This window comes from Rutidosis leptorrhynchoides, chromosome 1, assembly GCF_046630445.1.
Source record: "Rutidosis leptorrhynchoides isolate AG116_Rl617_1_P2 chromosome 1, CSIRO_AGI_Rlap_v1, whole genome shotgun sequence".
Lineage (NCBI taxonomy): Eukaryota > Viridiplantae > Streptophyta > Magnoliopsida > Asterales > Asteraceae > Rutidosis > Rutidosis leptorrhynchoides.
This window is the reverse complement of record NC_092333.1, coordinates 534692765-534701597: the sequence shown is the minus strand read 5'-3', so window position 1 is coordinate 534701597 and position 8833 is coordinate 534692765.

The following is an 8833-nucleotide window of genomic DNA, read 5'->3' as shown; positions in this document are numbered from 1 at the left end:
TATGGAAATATATATGTGTATATTTCTTCAGATGTAATATTGATTTAATGAGTTAATATTAAATTAAACTCATTTGATTTATGGTTAAGGCTAGGATAGATAATTTCTAAACTTTAGAAATTACATAATCGCCGTAGAATGTTTCCCCAATGAAGTTATGAATCAATACTTCATCGTTGTGGTATTCCTTGGTATCTACATGGCGTATGACGTCGATGCTCGTGGGACAGATTGTGAAGTTGAGGTTTGCGATGCGGTTGTTGTTGGTGGTGGTAATGGTACTGTTGATGTTGTTGATGGTGGTACTGGTTATGCTGCTGGTGCTGCTGCTGGTGTTTGTAACCTTTGCACCATATTCTCCAAAGCCACTACCCGAGCGCGAAGCTCGTTGACTTCTTCTATTACACCGGGGTGATTGTCGGTTCGGACGAGCGGATAAATAAGATCTAGAATTTGGTGTAGTATACAATTATGACGAGATACTCTGGAAATGAGAGAGAAAATGGTGTTTCGGACAGGTTCGCCGGTAAGTGCTTCAGGTTCATTGCCAAGAGGGCAATGTGGTGGATGAAAGGGATCGCCTTCTTCTTGTCTCCAATGGTTAAGTAGATTACGAACCCATCCCCAATTCATCTAGAATAGATGATGGCTAATTGGTTGATCCATTCCGGTCACACTGCTTTCGGAGCTCATGTGGAAATCCATATCGGCATAGCTGTCGAAATCCGAGGAACTCGAACTGGTTGAGGGATCCATCTTATATGATCAGGGAAAGAATTTTTTGGTATGAAATAGATTATAGAATTTAGATTTGGTATTCTTCAATACATAATTTACATATGTATATATAATACCAAAATCCCATAAATTACGGAGGAATCTTTGAAAGATGTCAGTCAAAGTTCACAGTAACAGATATGCTAAGATAAGAATTCGTCTATACACTATTATGCAATAAATGTAGGAAAACGCGTCTAGACTTAAGAATGATAAGCAGGTAATTTCCTAAGGATGGTAAGTAGATGATTTCCGACTAAAAATGATAAGCAAAACTTTTGACATGCAGACACGGTCGAAGTCCAGACTCACTAATGCATCTTAACAACTATCAGTTAGACACACTAATGCAAGACCTGGTTCGCTAAGACCACCGCTCTGATACCAACTGAAAGGATCCGTTCATATACATTATAAACGATTCACAACAGTTGATTACATCGCGAGGTATTTGACCTCTATATGATACGTTTTACAAACATTGCATTCGTTTTTAAAAGACAAACTTTCTTTACATCAAAAATTGACGGCATGCATACCATTTCATATTACATCCAACTATAATTGACTTAATATTAATCTTGAAGAACTCAACGACTCGAATGCAACGTCTTTCAAAGTATGTCATGAATGACTCCAAGTAATATCCTTAAAATGAGCTAATGCACAGCGGAAGATTTCTTTAATACCTGAGAATAAACATGCTTTAAAGTGTCAACCAAAAGGTTGGTGAGTTCATTAGTTTATCATAATCAATCATTTCCGTAATAGTAATAGACCACAAGATTTCAGTTTCTATAAATATCCGTACACTCGCAAGTGTATAAAAGTATTCTATAAGTTGTAGGCACCCGGTAACAAGCCTTAACGTTCATGTTTTACCCTCTGAAGTACACCAGATCAGGTGTGTTTAAAATAACCTCGAAGTACTAAAGCATCCCATAGTCAGGATGGGGTTTGTCAGGCCCAATAGATCTATCTTTAGGATTCGTGCCTACCGTACATAGACAAGTAGTTTAATGTTACCAAGCTAAGGGTATATTTCTGATTTAAACCCACATAGAATTAGTTTTAGTACTTGTGCCTATTTCGTAAAACATTTATAAAACAGCGCATGTATTCTCAGCACAAAAATATATATTGCAAAAGCAATTAAAAAGGGAGCAAATGAAACTCACAATACTGTATTTCGTAGCAATTATGTATATGACGGCACTGAACAAGTGCAGGGTTTGTCTCGGATTCACGAACCTATATTAAGTATATATATTTATATGTTGGTCAATATCTGTGTAACAATTTAGGTCAAGTCGTAGTGTATCACAATCCTAATGCTCGAGACCGACATGCAAAAGTCAACAAAAGTCAACTTGACCCAAAATGACTTCCAAAATCTATACATGTTTATTATATAACTTATATATAGTAGTTTTATATATTTAAATATATTTATCAGATCTTATTATAATAAATAATACAAGTCATTTATTAATAAATAAAAATTTATATTAAAATTCATATATGATAAAAATATACTTTTATATATCTCAAGTAATAAAATTTATAAAATTCACTTAATATCATAAAAATATAGTGGTATGTATTATTAATGTAATTACATTACGTGTGGTGAAAATATCTTTGTACGCATATTTATTTGATAAAATAATATTGATAATAATGATAATGATAAAAATAATAAAATGATAGTTTCAATAAAAATATTAATTTTTAGTAATAAAGATAATTTTAGCAATAACATCAACTGATAACAGTTATAATAATCGTTTTAATAATAATATTAAAATTAATGATAATTCAGTTGACCATATCTTTTAATCCGTTCATCGAAACCACACGATTTCTAAATGAAAAGTTATTAATTTTTTCTTCAGCTTTTCAACCACATGCATATCATATAACTTATCTCAGTAGCATATGTATCAAATTCGTGATTTATCATAAACTATTTAACGACGAAACTAAGCATACAAACATGCATAATCATATATACTCGAGCACTAGTCAGGGATACACTATTAATATATAAAAGATAAGATATGAATGCTCACGTATCAATATTGTGATTCAATATTGCAGGAAAGTACGTAGACGCAACGAAAATGATAAACGTTAGGTTGACCTCACGAGCAATACCCTCGATCAATACCCATAACCTTCATAGCTATAACCCATAATTTCCTTAGCTCTATCCCATTTGAAAACTTATTTTGAAATCGTCTGAATATAACTCCGTCGTAGTATTTTATGTATACTAATAATATCTTGAAATAATACTAAGTAAATATATATATATATGTAATTCGATTGAGAGAGTTTAGAGAAATATATTTTCAAGTTTCTATGAAATAATGAAACCTATTGAATTCTATTTATAATAGATTTTTGAATTATTAAAGTGAATTATTAAAGTATGAATTATTAAAGTGAATTATTAAAGTATGAATTATTGAAGTGAATTATTAAAGTATGAATTATTAAAGTGAATTATTAAAGTATGAATTATTAAAGTGAATTATTAAAGTATAAATTATTAAAGTTAAAGTAAAGTAAAAGTAAAGTAAAGGTAAAGTTAAAGTATAGTAAAAGTATAAACTATGTACATATAATACGCGTATAAAAAAATATATATAATATTAATTTAAATCATTTTATATATTTAATAAAATAAAATATAAATATCGTTATCTTTATCATACTGGTTAAGTATTGAGTTGTCAAAAAGAATAGATTTCTTAAATCGCAGTGGACCTCATAACATAGGCCCGTAATCATATCATAATGTATCTGATAATTCAATTATTTGATATTATCTCTTAATTCTGTCGATAAATATATCGATACAAATATGTTCATGTAAAGTATCATATATCTAATACTTTGTTAATGTTTTCAGTTAATATTATATATTATATATACATATCTATATACACATAATTGTTCGTGAATCGTCGAACACGGTCAAAGGGTAATTGATTACGTGAATGTAGTTCCAAATTTTTGAGATTCAACATTACAAATTCTACTTATCGTGTCAGAAACATATAAAGGTTAAGTTTAAATTTGGTCGGAAATTTCCGGGTCGTCACATAATCCTTCTAACTTGACTTTTAAAATTAACTACACACATTTTCTATATCTATATGATATGCTAACTTAATGATTTAAAACCTGGAAACACGAAAAACACCGTAAAACCGAATTTACGCCGTCGTAGTAACACCGCGGGCTGTTTTGGGTTAGTTAATTAAAAACTATGATAAACTTTGATTTAAAAGTTGTTATTCTGAGAAAATGATTTTTATTATGAACATGAAACTATATCCAAAAATTATGGTTAAACTCAAAGTGGAAGTATGTTTTCTAAAATGGTCATCTAGACGTCGTTCTTTCGACTGAAATGACTACCTTTACAAAAACGACTTGTAACTTATTTTTCCGACTATAAACCTATACTTTTCTGTTTATATTCATAAAATAGAGTTCAATATGAAACCATAGCAATTTGATTCACTCAAAACGGATTTAAAATAAAGAAGTTATGGGTAAAACAAGATTGGATAATTTTTCTCATTTTAGCTACGTGAAAATTGGTAACAAATCTATTCCAACCATAACTTAATCAACTTGTATTGTATATTATGTAATCTTGAGATACCATAGACACGTATACAATGTTTCGACCTATCATGTCGACACATCTATATATATTTCGGAACAACCATAGACACTCTATATGTGAATGTTGGAGTTAGCTATACAGGGTTGAGGTTGATTCCAAAATATATATAGTTTGAGTTGTGATCAATACTGAGATACGTATACACTGGGTCGTGGATTGATTCAAGATAATATTTATCGATTTATTTCTGTACATCTAACTGTGGACAACTAGTTGTAGGTTACTAACGGGGACAGCTGACTTAATAAACTTAAAACATCAAAATATATTAAAAGTGTTGTAAATATATTTTAAACATACTTTGATATATATGTATATATTGTTATAGGTTCGTGAATCAACCAGTGGCCAAGTCTGAAATGTCCCGTTCTTATTGATTAAAAACGTTCCATATTAATTGATTTCGTTGCGAGGTTTTGACCTCTATATGAGACGTTTTTCAAAGACTGCATTCATTTTTAAAACAAAACATAACCTTTATTTCATAAATAAAGGTTTAAAAAGCTTTACGTAGATTATCAAATAATGATAATCTAAAATATCCTGTTTACACACGACCATTACATAATGCTTTACAATACAAATATGTTACATCGAAATCAGTTTCTTTAATGCAGTTTTTACACAATATCATACAAACATGGACTCCAAATCTTGTCCTTATTTTAGTATGCAACAGCGGAAGCTCTTAATATTCACCTGAGAATAAACATGCTTTAAACGTCAACAAAAATGTTGGTGAGTTATAGGTTTAACCTATATATATCAAATCGTAACAATAGACCACAAGATTTCATATTTCAATACACATCCCATACATAGAGATAAAAATCATTCATATGGTGAACACCTGGTAACCGACATTAACAAGATGCATATATAAGAATATCCCCATCATTCCGGGACACCCTTCGGATATGATATAAATTTCGAAGTACTAAAGCATCCGGTACTTTGGATGGGGTTTGTTAAGCCCAATAGATCTATCTTTAGGATTCGCGTCAATTAGGGTGTCTGTTCCCTAATTCTTAGATTACCAGACTTAATAAAAAGGGGCATATTCGATTTCGATAATTCAACCATAGAATGTAGTTTCACGTACTTGTGTCTATTTTGTAAATCATTTATAAAACCTGCATGTATTCTCATCCCAAAAATATTAGATTTTAAAAGTGGGACTATAACTCACTTTCACAGATTTTTACTTCGTCGGGAAGTAAGACTTGGCCACTGGTTGATTCACGAACCTATAACAATATATACATATATATCAAAGTATGTTCAAAATATATTTACAACACTTTTAATATATTTTGATGTTTTAAGTTTATTAAGTCAGCTGTCCTCGTTAGTAACCTACAACTAGTTGTCCACAGTTAGATGTACAGAAATAAATCGATAAATATTATCTTGAATCAATCCACGACCCAGTGTATACGTATCTCAGTATTGATCACAACTCAAACTATATATATTTTGGAATCAACCTCAACCCTGTATAGCTAACTCCAACATTCACATATAGAGTGTCTATGGTTGTTCCGAAATATATATAGATGTGTCGACATGATAGGTCGAAACATTGTATACGTGTCTATGGTATCTCAAGATTACATAATATACAATACAAGTTGATTAAGTTATGGTTGGAATAGATTTGTTACCAATTTTCACGTAGCTAAAATGAGAAAAATTATCCAATCTTGTTTTACCCATAACTTCTTCATTTTAAATCCGTTTTGAGTGAATCAAATTGCTATGGTTTCATATTGAACTCTATTTTATGAATCTAAACAGAAAAAGTATAGGTTTATAGTTGAAAAAATAAGTTACAAGTCGTTTTTGTAAAGGTAGTCATTTCAGTCGAAAGAACGACGTCTAGATGACCATTTTAGAAAACATACTTCCACTTTGAGTTTAACCATAATTTTTGGATATAGTTTCATGTTCATAATAAAAATCATTTTCTCAGAATAACAACTTTTAAATCAAAGTTTATCATAGTTTTTAATTAACTAACCCAAAACAGCCCGCGGTGTTACTACGACGGCGTAAATCCAGTTTTACGGTGTTTTTCGTGTTTCCAGGTTTTAAATCATTAAGTTAGCATATCATATAGATATAAAACATGTGTTTAGTTGATTTTAAAAGTCAAGTTAGAAGGATTAACTTTTGTTTGCGAACAAGTTTAGAATTAACTAAACTATGTTCTAGTGATTACAAGTTTAAACCTTCGAATAAGATAGCTTTATATGTATGAATCGAATGATGTTATGAACATCATTACTACCTTAAGTTCCTTGGATAAACCTACTGGAAAAGAGAAAAATGGATCTAGCTTCAATGGATCCTTGGATGGCTCGAAGTTCTTGAAGCAGAATCATGACACGAAAACAAGTTCAAGTAAGATCATCACTTCAAAATAAGATTGTTATAGTTATAGAAATTGAACCAAAGTTTGAATATGATTATTACCTTGTATTAGAATGATAACCTACTGTAAGAAACAAAGATTTCTTGAGGTTGGATGATCACCTTACAAGATTGGAAGTGAGCTAGCAAACTTGAAAGTATTCTTGATTTTATGAAACTAGAACTTTTGGAATTTATGAAGAACACTTAGAACTTGAAGATAGAACTTGAGAGAGATCAATTTGATGAAGAAAATTGAAGAATGAAAGTGTTTGTAGGTGTTTTTGGTCGTTGGTGTATGGATTAGATATAAAGGATATGTAATTTTGTTTTCATGTAAATAAGTCATGAATGATTACTCATATTTTTGTAATTTTATGAGATATTTCATGCTAGTTGCCAAATGATGGTTCCCACATGTGTTAGGTGACTCACATGGGCTGCTAAGAGCTGATCATTGGAGTGTATATACCAATAGTACATACATCTAAAAGCTGTGTATTGTACGAGTACGAATACGGGTGCATACGAGTAGAATTGTTGATGAAACTGAACGAGGATGTAATTGTAAGTATTTTTGTTAAGTAGAAGTATTTTGATAAGTGTCTTGAAGTCTTTCAAAAGTGTATGAATACATATTAAAACACTACATGTATATACATTTTAACTGAGTCGTTAAGTCATCGTTAGTCGTTACATGTAAATGTTGTTTTGAAACCTTTAGGTTAATGATCTTGTTGAATGTTGTTAACCCATTGTTTATTATAACAAATGAGATGTTAAATTGTTATATTATCATGATATTATGATATATAATATATCTCAGTATGATGTATATACAGTTAAATGTCGTTACAACGATAATCGTTACATATATGTCTCGTTTCGAAATCATTAAGTTAGTAGTCTTATTTTTACATATGTATTTCATTGTTAATACACTTAATAATATATTTACTTATCATTTAACATAATTAACCAAGTGTATCAATATCTTAATATGATTCATATGTACCTAGTAAGACGTTGTTATAACGATAATCGTTATATATATCGTTTTCGAGTTTCTTAAATTAATAGTCTCATTTTTATGTATATAACTCATTGTTAAAATACCTAATGAGATACATACTTATAATAAAAACATGTTAACTATATATATAACCATATATATGTCATCATATAGTTTTTACAAGTTTTAACGTTCGTGAATCACCGGTCAACTTGGGTGGTCAATTGTCTATATGAAACATATTTCAATTAATCAAGTCTTAACAAGTTTGATTGCTTAACATGTTGGAAACATTTAATCATGTAAATATCAATCTCAATTAATATATATAAACATGGAAAAGTTCGGGTCACTACAGTACCTACCCGTTAAATAAATTTCGTCCCGAAATTTTAAGCTGTTGAAGGTGTTGACGAATCTTCTGGAAATAGATGTGGGTATTTCTTCTTCATCTGATCTTCACGCTCCCAGGTGAACTCAGGTCCTCTATGAGCATTCCATCAAACCTTAACAATTGGTATCTTGTTTTGCTTAAGTCTTTTAACCTCACGATCCATTATTTCGACGGGTTCTTCGATGAATTGAAGTTTTTCGTTGATTTGGATTTCATCTAACGGAATAGTGAGATCTTCTTTAGCAAAACATTTCTTCAAATTCGAGACGTGGAAAGTGTTATGTACAGCCGCGAGTTGTTGAGGTAACTCTAGTCGGTAAGCTACTGGTCCGACACGATCAATAATCTTGAATGGTCCAATATACCTTGGATTTAATTTCCCTCGTTTACCAAATCGAACAACGCCTTTCCAAGGTGCAACTTTAAGCATGACCATCTCTCCAATTTCAAATTCTATATCTTTTCTTTTAATGTCAGCGTAGCTCTTTTGTCGACTTTGGGCGGTTTTCAACCGTTGTTGAATTTGGATGATCTT